This window comes from Mustela erminea, chromosome 10 (genome assembly GCF_009829155.1).
Source record: "Mustela erminea isolate mMusErm1 chromosome 10, mMusErm1.Pri, whole genome shotgun sequence".
NCBI lineage: Eukaryota > Metazoa > Chordata > Mammalia > Carnivora > Mustelidae > Mustela > Mustela erminea.
The window spans coordinates 34,628,830-34,647,249 of record NC_045623.1 but is presented as its reverse complement, the minus strand read 5'-3'; the positions used below and the strand labels follow the sequence as shown (position 1 = coordinate 34,647,249).

At 38.9% G+C, this 18,420-nt stretch overlaps 1 long non-coding RNA gene across 1 annotated transcript in view; it reads left to right on the top strand.

The window, feature by feature from the left end:
• The window catches only part of LOC116567897, a 132,323-nt gene that overhangs the window by 103,820 nt on the left and 10,083 nt on the right, over positions 1-18,420 (top strand). The window lies entirely within an intron of this gene.

The following is an 18,420-nucleotide window of genomic DNA, read 5'->3' as shown; positions in this document are numbered from 1 at the left end:
TTATGTAAGGATTCAGTTCATTTCTACATAGAGACCTGCGGAGGATTCACCTACAGGAGACTCATTTTGAACTGAAAGATGTTTCCAGATTGAAGTTGAGGGGATAGAGAACCATTGTTCATACTAGTGGACCTCAAAAGAAAGCTGGGGTAGCAATCCTCATATCAGACAAATTAGATTTTAAACCAAAGACTGTGGTAAGAAATATAGAAGGACACTATGTAATACTCAGTGGGTCTATCCACTTCTTACCAAGAAGATCTAACAATTGTAAATATCTATGCCCCCAATGTGGGAGGAGCCAATTACATAAACCAATTAATATCCAAAGTAAAGAAACCATTGATAATAATACATTAATAGTAGGGGACTTCCAACACCCCCATTCACAGCAGTAGACAGATTATCTAAGCAAAAGATCAATAAAGAAACAAAACTTTGAATGACACACTAGACCAGATGGACTTCATAGATATATATAGAACATTCTATCCTAAAACAACAGAATACTCAGTCTTCTTGTGCCGATGAAACTTTCTCCAGAATAGATCACATACTGGGTCCCAAATTAGGTCTCAACTGATACCAAAAGATTGAGATTCCCTGCATATTTTCAGACCACAATAAGAAGAAATATAGAAGGAACTCAAACACTTGGAGATTAAAGAATATCCTGCTAAACAATGAATGGGTCAACTAGGAAATTAAAGAAGAACTTAAACAATTCATGCGAACTAATGAAAATGAAAACATGTCAATTCAAAACTTATGACTACTGCAAAGGCAGTCCTAAGAGGAAGTACATAGCAGTCCAAGCTAATCTCAAAAAATTGGAAAAATCCCCAATACACAAGCTGATCTTACACCTAAAGGAGCAGGAGAAAGAACAGCAAATAAAGCCTAAGCCAAGCAGGACAAGAGAAATAATAAAGATTAGAGCAGAAATCAATAAAATAGAACCAGAAGAACAGTAGAGTAGATCAAGGAAACTAGAAGCTGATTCTTTGAAAGGATTAATAAGATCGACAAATCTCTGGCCAGACTTATGAAAAAGAAAAGAGAAAGGATGCAAATTAATAAAATCATGAATAAAGGGGAGAGATCAAAACCAATACCAAGGAAATACAGGTAATTGTTAGAACTATATGCCAGCAAATTAGGCAATCTAGAAGAAATGGATGCATTCCTGGAAACTTACAAAGTTCCAAGACTGAAACAGGAAGAGGTGGAACATCTGAACAAACAAATAACCAGCAAGGAAATTGAAGCAGAAATCAAAATCTCCCAAAAAACAAGAGTCCAGGGCCAGATGGCTTCCCAGAGGAATTCTACCAAACATTTAAAGAAGAAATAATACCTATTCTAATGAAGCTGTTTCAAAAAATAGAAATGGAAGGAAAACTTCCAAACTCCTTCTATAAGGCCAGCATTACCTTGATCCCAAAACTAAACAAAGACTCCATCAAAAAGAATTACAGACCAATATCCCTGATGAAGGTGGACACAAAAATACTCACCAAGATACTAGCCACTAAGATCCAACAGTACATTAAAAGGATTATTCACCATGACCAGGTGGGATTTATTCCTGGAATGCAAGGGTGGTTAAAGATTAGCAAATCAATCAATGTAATAGAGCAGTTAATAAAAGACAAGAATCATATGATCCTCTCAATAGATGCAGAAAAAGCATTTGACAAAATACAACACCCTTTCTTGATTGAAACTTTTCAGAGTAGAGGGATAGAGGGAACATGCCTCAATGTCATAAAAACTATCTATGAAAAGCCCACAGCAAATATCATTCTCAGTGGGGGACAATTGAGAACTTTCCCCTTCAGGTCAGGAACATGACAGGGATGCCCACTCTCACCACTGTTGTTCAGAATAAGTACTAGAAGTCCTGGCCTCAGCAATCAGACAACAAAAGGAAATAAAAGGCATTCAAACTGACAAAGAAGTCAAACTTTCTCTCTTTGCAGATGGTATGATACTTTGTGGAAAATCCAGTGGGATGCCTGGGTCGGCTCTGTCAGTTAAGCGTCTGCCTTTGGCTCAGGTCATGATCCTGGGGTCCTAGGATGGAGCCCCACAGCAGGATCTTTGCTCAATAGTGGGCTCACTTCTCTCTCTCCCTCTGCTGCTCCCCCTGCGTATTCTTTCTCTCTCTTTCTCTCTGTCAAATAAATAAATAATTAAAAAGAAAGAAAAGAAAACCTAAAAGACTCCATCCCCAAATTGCTAGAACTCACACAGTGATTCAACAATGTGGAAGGATGCCAAATCAATGCACAGAAATCAGTTGCATTTGTATACATTAACAACGTGTCTGAAGAAAGAGAAATTAAGGAATCCCTCCCAGTTACGATTGCACCAAAACTCCCAAGATGCCTAGAAATCAACCTAACCAAAACGGTAAATGATCTGTACTCTGTAAACTACAGAACACTTACAAAAGAAATGGAGGAAGACACAAAGAGATGGAAAAGCATTCCATGCTCATGGTTTGGAAGAATAAACATTGTTAAAATGTCTGTGTTTCCCAGAGCAATCTACACATTCAGTGCAATCCCTACCAAAATACCATTGATATTTTTCACGGAGCTGGAGCAAACAATCCTAAAATTTGTATGGAACCAGAAAAACCCTGAATCGTGTTGAAAAAGAAAACCAAACTGGGGGCATTGCAATGCCTGACTTCAAGCTCTGTTACAAAGCTGTAATCATCAAGACAGTATTGTACTGGCACAAAAGCAGACATATAGATCAATGGAACAGAAGAGAGAGCCCAGAAATGGACCCTCAACTCTACGGTCAACTAATCTTTGACAAAGCAGGAAAGAATAGCCAATGGAAAAAACACAGTCTCTTCAATAAGTTGCTGGGAAAACTGGACAGTTACACGCAGAAGAATTAAACTGGACAATTTGCTTACACCATACATAGGCAGTAACCTCTTCTTAGTCACAGCAACTTCTTTCAAGACATGTCTCTAAAGACAAAAGAAGCAAAAGCAAAAATGAACTATTTGGTCTTCATCAGGATAAAAAGCTTCTGCACAGTGAAGGAAACAATCAACAAAACTAAAAGGCAACCTATAGAATGGGAGAAAATATTTGCAAATGACATAGCAGATAAAAGGCTGATACCCAAGATCTAAAAAAAAACTTCTCAAACTCAACACCCCCCAAAAAAAAGATCCAGTTGAGAAATGGGCAGAAGACATGAACAGACACTCTTCAGAGAAGACATACAAATGGCCAGCAACACATGAAAACATGCTCCACATCACTCGTTATCAGGGAAGTGCAATTCAAAACCACAATGAGATACCATCTTAGACCAGTTAGAATGGCCAAAATTAATAAGACAGGGCACAACAAATGTTGGAAAGGATGTGGAGAAAGGAATTGTTGGTAGGAATGCAAGCTGATACAGCCACTCTGGAAAACAGTATGGAGGCTCCATAAGACATTAAAAATAGAGCTACCCTATGACCCAGCAATTGCACTACTGGATATTTACCCCAAAGATACACATGTAGTGAAAAGAAGGGGCACCTGCACCCCAAAGTTCATAGCAGTGATGTTCACAATAGCCAAACCATGGAAGGAGCTGAGATGTCCTTCAACAGATGAATGGATAAAGAAGATGTGCTTTATATCTTCTGGAATGGAATATTACTTGGCCATCAGAAAGGATGAATACCTACTATTTGCATTAACATGGATGGAACTGGAGGGTATTAAGCTAAGTGAAATAAGTCAATCAGAGATAAAACAATTACCATACCAGTTTCACTAATATGTAGAATATAAGGGATAGTGCAGAGGACCATAGAGGAAGGGAGGGAAAACTGAATGGGAAGAAATCAAAGAGGGAGACAAACCATGAGAGACTCTAGACTCTGGGAAACAATTTGAGGCTGAAGTAGGGAGGGGGTGGGGAAATGGGGGAAACTGGATAACGGGCATTAAGGAGGGCATGTCAAAAACGAATAGTGGACTATATGTTAGCTAATTGAACTTAGTAAAAAAAAATATAAATTTTTTTAAGAAGTATAAACAATGGAAATATAAATTTTAAAAACCCAATCTTTTCTGATGATAATTTTCTGTAAACTCCTAGATGAACTGTTGTTGTTCTGTATGTCCAGAAACAGCCATCTGTTGAAGGGAGGATGGTACTTGATCTGAGAGGCCATCAGAGAAATGAGCCTCCCTTTTTGAAAATCTGTTTGCATATGGGCATGAAAACATTTTAAAAGATTTTGCTTGAGAACTTTGAATTTAAACCGATCTCACACATCACCATTCTAGCATATGTGTCCAAGGGATGTAGTTAGATATCAGTATATTTTAAGTGCACTGAGATACAGGCTTTTTCATTGGGAGACAGCCATTCTGGTTTTGCCTAGTGTTTCCTATAACCGGCTAAACATTATGGTCACCTGGCAGGAGTGTGGGTTGTTTAGAAAATACTGCCAATTGGGCACTCTTTAGATTAATTAAATCAGATGAGGGCAGGAGAGAGAATTATTGGTACTTCCTCTACAGCTAGGTTGAGAACCAGTGGTCTATCATAATATACATTATAGAGATGACTTGAGGTCATGGATGAAAACTGTCTCCCTGCACCTTTTTAAAGGACCAGAAGAAGACCTGTTTTTCTCCATGCAGTGTTCATTTCATCCCACTTGCTGCTGCCCAGGGTTATGTGATATGATGGGAGGCTGTCACCTCCCAGCACCCTCTAATTCAAGTGGAGAAGCTGAACTCCCGCAGAACTGAAACCAATAACTGGTCCCTCCTGGCTAGACTATAAGGCCACCTTCTTCCTTATCTCTCCATTTTTCCAGTGCTATTTTGAATTAGAGATGGAGAACTTTAGGCTTATGGGTAAGTTGCATGTAGCAGAAGGCTTAAGAATAAGCATTTCTCATTCTCATCACTGCAGGGCAGTGAGTTCAAGAGCAAGCTCTCAGCTGCCTCTCTCAGCCTCACTCCCTGACTCTCCTCCTACCCTGCTGTCTCCCTTATGGAAGCTGAAAGAAACTAAGGACATCAACACTGCCACAAAGGAAATGAGCAGATGATAAAACCGGGGACAACAAGGAAAAAGCCAGAGAGGCCAACAAATATGAGACAAAGTAGATTTCACAGCAATTAATACCATGAAGAAAGAGAAGGTCCTTTCACCATGAGAAGCTGTATGTTCATCAGGAGGACATCAAAATAAAAAATGCTTATGTATCAAAAACTGAGCTTCAAGATGGAGGAAGCAAAATCTGATAGAACGTCCAAGAGAAATAGACAAATTGGTAATTATAGATGGAAATTTCCATACCTCTATCTCAATAACTGCTAGGACAAGTAGATGGAAAATCAGCATATAGAAGACCTGAAGAACTTTATTGACTAACCTGTCCTGATTGATACTTATGAAAGATTTCACCCAATAATGGCAAAATACATATTCTCTTCAAATGAACATAGAACATTTCCCAAGGTAGAATACATAATGGGAGGAAATAAAACATGTTTTAATAATTTATTTTTTTAATAATTTGGCTAGACTATTTTAGTGAAGTTTCTTTCCCCCTCACTGTGAAGTGTTTGGTATCAGTCCTCGGACAGCCCATCCTTGGGCATGCACACAGTCACCCTGGGATGGCAGAGATTTTATCAGGCTTTTCTTTGTCTCTTTCCCTAATCTCTCTGTCTTCCATTACTGGTATCACAACCAGCTGGCAAAGCTCCACTAATTTCCAGCTGATTGCTCTATGGTTTTTGACAGTGCCTTGGGAAATAATTGCTCCAGTCTGATCTAATCAAACTCAGGGAAGTATCATTTTTGAGGCCAGGTTTTGGGGTTCTGAATGCAGAAAGGCTCTTAACTCCCTTTTTTTCTGGTTCTCTCTGATGAATTAGCTGGACTATGCTGCTTTTATTTAAGAGGAGTATATAATTTCTTAATTGATTACTACCCAAATTGCCATTGGTTTTGACAGTGTTCTTAGGCTTGGACTCCCCTAAAATTGGTTCCAAACAAAGTCAATTCCTCTGGAGAGAGTTTCAGAGTCTCCCCCCCCAACTTAATTTTTTATTTTTATTTTATTTTTTTCCACCAAACTTAATCACTAAGTTGTACAGACTTTCTCCTTTTGATGTAAGCCTTCTCACATTTGTGGCTGGCTCAACTAGTTTCCCAGAGAGATATGTACCAAAAAAGATTGAGCAAAAATCTGGCTCTTTTTTATATCAGTTCTTTGCATGAAGTCTCCAAGTAAGATGCTCTTCAGTGTGGCCAAATCAATTCAAGATTGTTCTGTCAAGATTTAAAGTTCCTGTGTATATTAACTCCAACAGTTTCTGAAATCCATCAGCCTTCACCTGACTCTGATCAAGGAAGACATTATTCTCAGAAGTGCTTCTGTAGATCACACCAAAATACTCACTAAATGAAGCAAACACATTCCTATGAGATTCACTGGAATTCCTTAATCACTATGGTGCAGTCACAAAGAAAACCTGCTTCCTGTTGTTTGTTCATTCTTTCTAAAAGGTGCTCACAGTGGTGTGAAAACTGCGTTTTGATATCCGTGTTCTACTTTTGTTCTAGAGCAATTTTACTTTTGTTCTAGAGCAATCCAAGAGGGAACAGTTTCTTCACACTCTCTATGCTATCTTGGAAGGATACCTCAGAGTCTTTTATATTATGGACCCTTCCCTCTCTCCACACAAAATCTCTGAGATGTGGTCCAGGGAGGGTAGAAGTGGTGAGATAGTGGCCCACTTCCCTCTGAGTGACACCTCTGCTTTAAAGCAGGGTGCTGGGCAAGGCCAGTAGCCAATTGTTTTCTCTCCTTGTTCTCCTGAAGTGGAACCTCTGCCCCATGAGTGAACCATGAAATTGTGATCAGGATTCCAGTATTCTCCACCTGCTGCATGGGCCATAGCTCTTCTACCCAATCAGTGGAGAATGGGTAGAGGGAAGAAGCCCCTCACTTCTTAGCTGCACTCATTAGGAAATTAACCTCTGCCACTCAGAGCTGAGGGTGATGAAGAATGGTGGTGGTCTACCCCTCTCCATGTGATATATTGTCCCTTGACTGGAAGCTGAGGGTAGGGAGATCCTTGTTTTCTTGGTCACACCTACCCAAAATGGACGTTCTGTTTCCTGTTGAGCTGGGAGTGGTTGGCGGGGGATGGTGTGGGTAATGGCTTGAGTGCCATGGACTCTCATTGTTTTTTCCAAAATTTAGTAAAATTTCTTAAATAATTATTTATTTGCTCTATGTCCCTAGGGCAGCGTCCAGAGGCTTTAAATGGTTGCTTTTTAAACAACTTTAAACATGATTGTTTTGCTGGAAATTCAATGCCATTCCAGAAGTTGAACTCAACCATTTTAAAAATAGTTTAGTGTAGGGGCACCTGGGTGGCTTAGTCGTTAAGTGTCTTCCTTCAGCTCAGGTCAGGATCCCAGGGTCCTGGGTTAGAGCCCTGCATGGGGCTCCCTGCTCTGCTGGGAACCTGCTTCTTCCTCTCCCTCTGCTGTTCCTCCTGCTTTGGTCTCTTTCTCTGTGTCAGATAAATAAATAAAATCTTTAAAAAAAAATAGTGTAGTAGTATCAAGAACAGAGAAAGATCTTATCGTGTCTCACAGGAAGTGGTTTCATAAGCCCACAGCTGGAAACAAAGGTGAGATAAATTAAATGTTCGCCATTCTCAGCTGAAGGAACACCCAGCTTTTCTCACCAGCCATCTCCCCGCACAGGCACAACTGGGACCACTACCCTCTCTCCTCCTCCACTATCATTTTCCAGGAACCACAACAATATCGTCAAAGGACTGCCACCAAGCATTCACTAAAAAGCAGTCACCTAACGGATGTAGCTAGATGAAGTTTTTCAGGAGTTGCCATGCAACTCTTTCCTTAGGGCCTGTTTCTGTTCCAAAATATAACTTATTGTCATGAAATCCATGTCTGTTCTTCAGTTCTTCCTTCCTTTCTAGGGAGTGCTTAGAGACTCAACAGATAGAAAGTAAAAGAAACTTGGAATGTTTCCCTTCTCCCCTACCCGGTCCTCACAAAACAAGAGAAATAAATTCAAGGAGAAGCAGTATACTTGTGGGAAAGTATACCATATCTTTGGAGGTATTCAGCAAAATCATAAATGATACAAAAATACTTTATCTTGGTATGCTTTGACCCTTATTTGGGAAAGAAGAACATAGAAATCATTCTGTTTCTTATTTCATTTCATTTCATTTCATATCAGAGGGAGAGAGAGAGAAAGGTGCAAGAACATAAGCCAGGGAACTGCAGACAGAAGGAGAAGCAGGCTCCCTGCTGAGCAAGGAGCCCAAAACGGAGCTCAAGCCCAGGACCCTGGGACCATGACCTGAGCTGAAGGCAGACACTTAACCGACTAAGCCACCTAGCTGCCCCCAGTCATTCTGTTGCTTTAAAAGCCTGAATTAGAATGTCTTGGACAGGAAGCTATGGAGTGATACTTACTCTTTTAAACCCACTCCCACAGCAAAACACTTCATACCTTCTGAATATCAAGCAAGCAAGAAATAGGCATTCTGATATTTCCTCTAAATATATTAGCTTTTATCTTTTTAATGACCTTGGTTAGGATTGCACTGGTCAAACTGAAGAACAGAAATGCATTTTTATGATGAAAAATCTTATTTTGGAACATAAAACAACTCTCAAAAACTTAAAAGGAGGGAGGAGTCAAGATGGCGGAGAAGTAGCAGGCTGAAACTACTTCAGCTGGCCGGAGATCAGCTAGATAGCTTATCTAAAGATTGCAAACACCTGAAAATCCATCGGCAGATCGAAGAGAAGAAGAACAGCAATTCTGGAAACAGAAAAACAACCACTTTCTGAAAGCATATTTTCCTGGGGTTGTTGCCACCCTTTTAGTATTTTACTTGCTCCTTCATATACTCTTATCTGGACAAAATGACAAGAAGGAAAAATTCAACACAAAAAAAAGAACAAGAGGCAGTACCGAAGGCTAGGGACCTAATCAATACAGACATTGGTAATATGTCAGATCTAGAGTTCAGAATGACAATTCTCAAGGTTCTAGCCGGGCTCGAAAAAGGCATGGAAGATATTAGAGAAACCCTCTCGAGAGATATAAAAGCCCTTTCTGGAGAAATAAAAGAACTAAAATCTAACCAAGTTGAAATCAAAAAAGCTATTAATGAGGTGCAATCAAAAATGGAGGCTCTCACTGCTAGGATAAATGAGGCAGAAGAAAGAATTAGTGATCTAGAAGACCAAATGACAGAGAATAAAGAAGCTGAGCAAAAGAGGGACAAACAGCTACTGGACCACGAGGGGAGAATTCGAGAGATAAGTGACACCATAAGACGAAATAACATTAGAATAATTGGGATTCCAGAAGAAGAAGAAAGAGAGAGGGGAGCAGAAGGTATACTGGAGAGAATTATTGCGGAGAATTTCCCCAATATGGCAAAGGGAATGAGCATCAAAATTCAGGAGGTTCAGAGAATGCCCCTCAAAATCAATAAGAATAGGCCCACACCCCGTCACCTAATAGTAAAATTTACAAGTCTCAGTGACAAAGAGAAAATCCTGAAAGCAGCCCGGGAAAAGAAGTCTGTAACATACAATGGTAAAAATATTAGATTGGCAGCTGACTTGTCCACAGAGACCTGGCAGGCCAGAAAGAGCTGGCATGATATTTTCAGAGCACTAAACGAGAAAAACATTCAGCCAAGAATACTATATCCAGCTAGGCTATCATTGAAAATAGAAGGAGAGATAAAAAGCTTCCAGGACAAACAAAAACTGAAAGAATTTGCAAACACCAAACCAGCTCTACAGGAAATATTGAAAGGGGTCCTCTAAGCAAAGAGAGAGCCTACAAGTGGTAGATCAGAAAGGAACAGAGACCATATACAGTAACAGTCACCTTACAGGCAATACAATGGCACTTAATTCATATCTCTCAATAGTTACCCTGAATGTTAATGGGCTAAATGCCCCTGTCAAAAGACACAGGGTATCAGAATGGATAAAAAAACAAAACCCATCTATATGTTGCCTCCAAGAAACTCATTTTAAGCCCGAAGACACCTCCAGATTTAAAGTGAGGGGGTGGGAAAGAATTTACCATGCTAATGGACATCAGAAGAAAGCAGGAGTGGCAATCCTTAGATCAGATCAATTAGATTGTCAGCCAAAGACTATAATAAGAGATGAGGAAGGACACTATATCATACTCAAAGGGTCTGTCCAACAAGAAGATCTAACAATTTTAAATATCTATGCCCCCAACGTGGGAGCAGCCAACGATATAAATCAATTAATAACAAAATCAAAGAAACACATCAACAATAATACAATAATAGTAGGGGACTTTAACACTCCCCTCACTGAAATGGACAGATCATCCAAGCAAAAGATCAGCAAGGAAATAAAGGCCTTAAACGACACACTGGACCAGATGGACATCACAGATATATTCAGAACATTTCATCCCAAAGCAACAGAATACACATTCTTCTCTAGTGCACATGGAACATTCTCCAGAATAGATCACATCCTCGGTCCTAAATCAGGACTCAACCGGTATCAAAAGATTGGGATCATTCCCTGCATATTTTCAGACCACAATGCTCTAAAGCTAGAACTCAACCACAAAAGGAAGTTTGGAAAGAACCCAAATACATGGAGACTAAACAACATCCTTCTAAAGAATGAATGGGTCAACCGGGAAATTAAAGAAGAATTGAAAAAATCATGGAAACAAATGATAATGAAAATACAACGGTTCAAAATCTGTGGGACACAACAAAGGCAGTCCTGAGAGGAAAATATATAGCGGTACAAGCCTTTTTCAAGAAACAAGAAAGGTCTCAGGTACACAACCTAACCCTACAGCTAAAGGAGCTGGAGAAAGAACAAGAAAGAAACCCTAAGCCCAGCAGGAGAAGAGAAATCATAAAGATCAGAGCAGAAATCAATGAAATAGAAACCAAAAAAACAATAGAACAAATCAACGAAACTAGGAGCTGGTTCTTTGAAAGAATTAATAAAATTGATAAACCCCTGGCCCGACTTATCAAAAAGAAAAGAGAAAGGACCCAAATAAATAAAATCATGAACGAAAGAGGAGAGATCACAACTAACACCAAAGAAATACAAACTATTATAAGAACATACTATGAGCAACTCTACGCCAATAAATTTGACAATCTGGAAGGAATGGATGCATTCTAGAAACATATAAACTAACACAACTGAACCAGGAAGAAATAGAAAGCCTGAACAGACCCATAACCAATAAGGAGATTGAAACAGTCATTAAAAATCTCCAAACAAACAAAAGCCCAGGGCCAGACGGCTTCCCGGGGGAATTCTACCAAACATTTAAAGAAGAACTAATTCCTATTCTCCTGAAACTGTTCCAAAAAATAGAAATGGAAGGAAAGCTTCCAAACTCATTTTAAGAGGCCAGCATCACCTTGATCCCAAAACCAGACAAGGATCCCATCAAAAAAGAGAGCTATAGACCAATATCCTTGATGAACACAGATGCGAAAATACTCAACAAAATACTAGCCAATAGGATTCAACAGTACATTAAAAGGATTATTCACCACGACCAAGTGGGATTTATTCCCGGGCTGCAAGGTTGGTTCAACATCCGCAAATCAGTCAATGTGATACAACACATCAATAAAAGAAAGAACAAGAACCATATGATACTCTCAATAGATGCTGAAAAAGCATTTGACAAAGCACAGCATCCCTTCCTGATCAAAACTCTTCAAAGTGTAGGGAGAGAGGGCACATACCTCAATACCATCAAAGCCATATATGAAAAACCCACCGCAAATATCATTCTCAATGGAGAAAAACTGAAAGCTTTTCCGCTAAGGTCAGGAACACGGCAGGGATGTCCATTATCACCACTGCTATTCAACATAGTACTAGAGGTCCTAGGCTCAGCAATCAGACAACAAAAGGAAATTAAAGGCATCCAAATCGGCAAAGAAGAAGTCAAATTATCACTCTTCGCAGATGATATGATCCTATATGTGGAAAACCCAAAAGACTCCACTCTAAAACTGCTAGAGCTTATACAGGAATTCAGTAAAGTGTCAGGATATAAAATCAATGCACAGAAATCAGTTGCATTTCTCTACACCAACAGCAAGACAGAAGAAAGAGAAATTAAGGAGTCAATCCCATTTACAATTGCACCCAAAACCATAAGATACCTAGGAATAAACCGAACCAAAGGCACAGAATCTATACTCAGAAAACTATAAAGTACTCATGAAAGAAATTGAGGAAGACACAAAGAAATGGACAAATGTTCCATGCTCCTGAATTGGAAGAATAAATATTGTGAAAATGTCTATGCTACCTAAAGCAATCTACACATTTAATGCAATTCCTATCAAAATACCATCCATCTTTTTCAAAGAAATGGAACAAATAATTCTAAAATTTATATGGAACCAGAAAAGACCTCGAATAGCCAATGGGATATTGAAAAAGAAAGCCAACGTTGGTGGCATCACAATTCCGGACTTCAAGCTCTATTACAAAGCTGTCATCATCAAGACAGCATGGTACTGGCACAAAAACAGACACATAGATCAATGGAACAGAATAGAGAGCCCAGAAATAGACCCTCAACTCTATGACCAACTAATCTTCGACAAAGCAGGAAAGAATGTCCAATGGCAAAAAGACAGCCTCTTCAATAAATGGTGCTGGGAAAATTGGACAGCCACATGCAGAAAAATGAAATTGGACCATTTCCTTACACCACACACAAAAATAGACTCAAAATGGATGAAGGACTTCAATGTGCGAAAGGAATCCATCAAAATCCTTGAGGAGAACACAGGCAGCAACCTCTTCGACCTCAGCCGCAGCAACATCTTCCTAGGAACAACGCCAAAGGCAAGGGAAGCAAGGGCAAAAATGAACTATTGGGATTTCATCAAGATCAAAAGCTTTTGCACAGCAAAGGAAACAGTTAACAAAATCAAAAGACAACTGAAGGAATGGGAGAAGATATTTGCAAACGACATATCAGATAAAAGACTAGTGTCCAGAATCTATAAAGAACTTAGCAAACTCAACACCCAAAGAACAAATAATCCAATCAAGAAATGGGCAGAGGACATGAACAGACATTTCTGCAAAGAAGACATCCAGATGGCCAACAGACACATGAAAAAGTGCTCCATATCACTCGGCATCAGGGAAATACAAATCAAAACCACAATGAGATATCACCTCACACCAGTCAGAATGGCTAAAATCAACAAGTCAGGAAATGACAGATGCTGGCGAGGATGCGGAGAAAGGGGAACCCTCCTACACTGTTGGTGGGAATGCAAGCTGGTGCAGCCACTCTGGAAAACAGCATGGAGGTTCCTCAAAATGTTGAAAATAGAACTGCCCTATGACCCAGCAATTGCACTATTGGGTATTTACCCTAAAGATACAAACCTGGTAGTGGTCCAAAGGGGCACGTGCACCCGAATGTTTATAGCAGCAATGTCCACAATAGCCAAACTATGGAAAGAACCCAGATGTCCATCAACATATGAATGGATAAAGAAGATGTGGTATATATACACAATGGAATACTATGCAGCCATCAAAAGAAATGAAATCTTGCCATTTGCGACAACATGGATGGAACTAGAGCGTATCATGCTTAGCAAAATAAGTCAAACAGAGAAAGACAACTATCATATGATCTCCCTGATATGAGGAAGTGGTGATGCAACATGGGGGCTTAAGTGGGTAGGAGAAGAATAAATGAAACAAGATGGGATTGGGAGGGAGACAAACCATAAGTGACTCTTAATCTCACAAAACAAACTGAGGGTTGCTGGGGGGAGGGGGTTTGGGAGAAGGGGGTGGGATTATGGACATTGGGGAGGATATGTGCTTTGGTGAGTGCTGTGAAGTGTGTAAACCTGGTGATTCACAGACCTGTACCCCTGGGGATAAAAATAGATGTTTATAAAAAATAAAAAATTTATAAAAAAAAAATAAAACTGTTTTTTTCTTGGAAAAAAAAAACTTAAAAGGATTAAAATCATACAGAATATGTTCCCTGACATAAAAAAATTAGATTAAAAATTAATTTCAAAAATCAATAAAATGCAAAATATTTGGAAACTAAGTAAGCACACTTATATAACTCTAGAGGTAAAAGTAAATCACTAGGGTAAACTAGAAAGTATTTTAAAAATAAAGCATATCAATATTTGAGCAATGTGATTTATGCAATGATTATAGAGAAATTTGGAACTTTAAAACTTCATAACATACAAAAGAATTAAAATCACTGATCCAACTGATGTCCTAAGAATAGGAAGGAGGAAATTAAATGCAATGTATATAAAAGAAAGAAAATTATAAAACAAAACTTAGCATGGTCAAGAAAAAGTGAAGAAAGCACAAATCATGTGTAAATCATGAAACTGAACATATTGTGAGATACCTTGCACAATTGTGAACCTAATGGAGAAATTTCATAAACATCTATTTATTATCATGCCAATAGACAACCTGGATGAAATAGATTCCTTGAAAATTCCAGCCTATCAAAAGTGATGCAAAAAGAGAACATTTGAATAACTGTATATAAACTAAAATTAATTTCAGAATTAAACCTTCTCAAGAAAACATCTTAATGAGCAGATAGATTTATTGGCAAATATTATCAAATTTTGAAAGAAAAATAAAACCAATCATATACTACATTTTTCAAAAGATGTTACAAGAATTTCCCAAGTCATTTTTGGGGCCAGCATAAAACTAACTCCTAACTATGATAAGAACATTACAAGAAAATAAAATGAGACAACAAACCTCTGAAGAACTTTTACTACGAAAATCCTTAACAAAACATTTGCAAATTGAAAGCAGCAAGATAAATTAAATGTATTTTATCATGACCAAGTAGAGTTTCCCCAAGAAAACAAGATTGATTTTTCAACCAAAAATCAACAAATGCAATTCACAAAATTAAGAGAATAAAGAAGAAAATGGATGCAGAAAAAATATTTGACAAAGTCGGCACATAATCTTAACTGAGAAAGAGTGAAAATCTGTAGGCAAATGGGAAAAGAGCACTTTCTAAATTGGATCAATGTTATCAGTGAAAACCTAAAATGAATATTCTACACCACAGTGAACTATTGAATATTTTCCATCTTCTATCAGGAGAAAAAAATGATTTTTCTCACCACTTTGATTAAACCTTACACTAGAGATTCTCACATAAGGCAAAGGGGAAAATGGTGTAAAGATTTTAAGAAAGAAACAAAGCTGTCTTTATTTACGAATAAAGTGATTTTTTTGCCTCAAGGTAGTCTCTTCACTTTATCAAACACATAGCCTCTGGGAGCACCTGGGTGGCTCGGTTGATTAAGGGGGTGCATTTGGCTCATTCGTGATCCCAGGGGCCCCGGGATCAAGCCGAATGTCAGGTTCCCTGCTCAGCAAGCAAGTCTGTATCTGCCCCTCCCCACCTCTGGTGCTCTCTCTTTTGCTCTCTCTCTCAAATAAATAAAATCTTTAAGAAAAAAACATAGCCACTAACAATCTGCATTTCATGTATTCAAAGAGACAACAGGAACAGATGGAGATTGGGGCCTTTTCTAGTCCAAATATATTAGGGAAGGGATTCATTAATTCATGTCTGATCAAGGACTTTTCCTCGATCAGTCAATGCGGCCAAGAGTGGGCACTATATTCAATCTAGCCTGGTGCAAATGGCACACACACTAAAAAAGTGTCAAGAGATAGGATTATATCGTCTGATGTAAGAAGAACTCAATTCAATAACAGTTTTGAAGCCACACTTCCAAGAACATTCCAGAATTGGTATATCAGTCAGTAGTCATGAAAACAAATTTCATTTGTTGAAACATAATTCATTTGCAGAATTGATAGAGGACCTGAGACCAAAAGCAGGGCCTCATGAAGCAACCCAAGGCTAAGTCAACTGCATGGAGAAGGCTAGAGAAACAAGTGATAAGATGGTGATGGCAAGCCCAGAGGCCTGGGCCTGAAGGCAGAGTACCACACAGGGCCTGTCTTTTGGGAGTTGGAGCTTGGAGAAGATGACCCTGCTTCCAGATATTAACTGAAGCAAGCAAGATAATCACTAAGACTTAAGATGGAAAGCCACTTGAGTGTTTAGTTAAGGTCAGAAACCTGTTGTGCTAGCCTTACTCTGGGACTCTGGGATTCAGAACTATCAGGCCCAAGCCCTGCTCTGTGAGGGAACATGCATATTGTACTTGCTTCCCCCAGTCCAGTCTTATAGAGCCTTGCATCAGACTAGTCTGATGCATCCTAGTCAATGTCTAATCAATGTCATCCTACTACTTGGGAACCTCTCTGTGGTTTTTTCCCATCAGATCCAAGAACACATTTTCAGTAAAAGTCTACTTTCTTGACAATGAGTTACAGGAGAGATATTTATTACCCCTTGAAATGATAAACAAGTATTACCCTTACTCGTTCAAGCAACTGTTCATCTCTTTATTCATTGTTTCAGTCACCATGCACCTTGGGTTTTACTACGCTTTCATGGTAATGTGTTAGGTTCTTAGGACTCAAAAATGAATATCTCTTGAAGAAGCATGTAATTTTATTTCCAGGAAATATAAATTAGATTGAAGCAAAATGTAAGGAAAAACTTGGTTCCTATTCCAACAGATAATCACTAGCCAGAAAAGAAAAAAAAGAAATTCACTTCTTATTGCTAGATAGCATCCTCTATTTTAAAGTCCCTATATAGTGTAAGCTTCATGAAAAAAATAACTTTAGCTATCATATTTCTTTCTTTCTAGGGATCAGACAATGATAAGTATAGAATGAGAGCTAAGCAGACAGTCCAAATAAAGGAATAGTTAAAGCATATGAAAATTACATGTATAAAATTATTCATTAAAAATATTAAAAACATTTTTATTTTTTTTCTTTCAAAGATTTTATTTATTTATTTGAGAGAGAGAGAGCACACAAGCATGAGCAAGGGGAGGGGCAGAGGGAGAGGGAGAAGCAGGCTTCCCACTGAGCAGGGAGCCCAAGGACACAGGGTTCTGTCCCAGGACCCTGAGATCATGACATGAGCCAAAGTCAGACACTTAACCTACTGAACCACCCAGGAATCCCCAAAGCATTTTTTTCTTTTTGTTCTTTAATTCATCGTGTATTGGTTTCCTATTGCTGCTGTAAAAATTACCACAAAATTAGTGGCTTAAAATAACACAAATTTATTCTTTTACAGTTCTGAGAATCAGAAGTCAAATGTGGGTTGACAGGGATGCTTTCCCTCTTGAAGCTCTCAGGGAGAGTGTCTCCTTACCTTTTGAAGCCTCTGAAGGTACATTCTATTTTTGGCTCAACCTGCATTTTCAAAGACAAGGGGTAGTCCCTCCCAAACTCTCTATAGTCATCTCACTTTTTCCTGACTTTTACTCTCCCTCTTAAAGGACCTTGTGATTACACTGGGCCCATCTGAATCATGGACCCATCTCAAAATCCTTAATTTAATTACATCTGCAAAGTCCTTTTACCGTGGGAACCTATTTATAAGTTCTGAAAATTATATGATAACATTGTTGGTGAGTCATTATTCAGCCCCACCACATAGGCTGCCTCTAGTCTAAGGGATTGGAACATCTCTTTGATTCACGCTCTCACTGGGGCAGGAAATTCTATAGAATAGCTTGCTTTTCCAAGTCTCCAACTTATTGGCCTCATGTTCATTACTGTGGCCTCTTTTAAGAGAGGAATCTCTTACTCTTCATTCTGAACACTTGAAGTCATAGCTGGATAAAGCAGTTGAAAATCTCTGGAGCAGATGTGTTAACATCCTCATAGAGGCACAGCTACTGTGACATCTAAGGTCACAGGGGAGGAGAATTCACCAGAAATATTTCTTTGGTTCCACCGGTCTTTATTTTTTATTATTATTTTTAAAGATTTTATGTATTTATTTATTTGTCAGAGAGAGAGAGAAAGCACAAGCAGGCAGAGGCAGAGAGAGAAACAGGCTCCCTGCTGAGCAAGGAACCCCACATGGGACTCCATCCCAGGATCCTGGGATCACGACCTGAGCCGAAGGCAGTGAGCGGCCTAACCGACTGAGCCACCCAGGCGTCCCTCCACCAGTCTTTAAATTGCTTTGGAGACCTGAGTCTGGTCTCTTAGTTTAAAATGCAAAGTAGCTATTACACTGTAATTCTTACAACTGAAATTTACTATGCATCATCCTTTGGTCTTTTAAAAGCTAATTTAGCACATTTGACTCCTGAACATACTCTGAGAGAATGCACAGAAAAATGTTCCCTGTACTCAGATGAACTTGATTGTCTA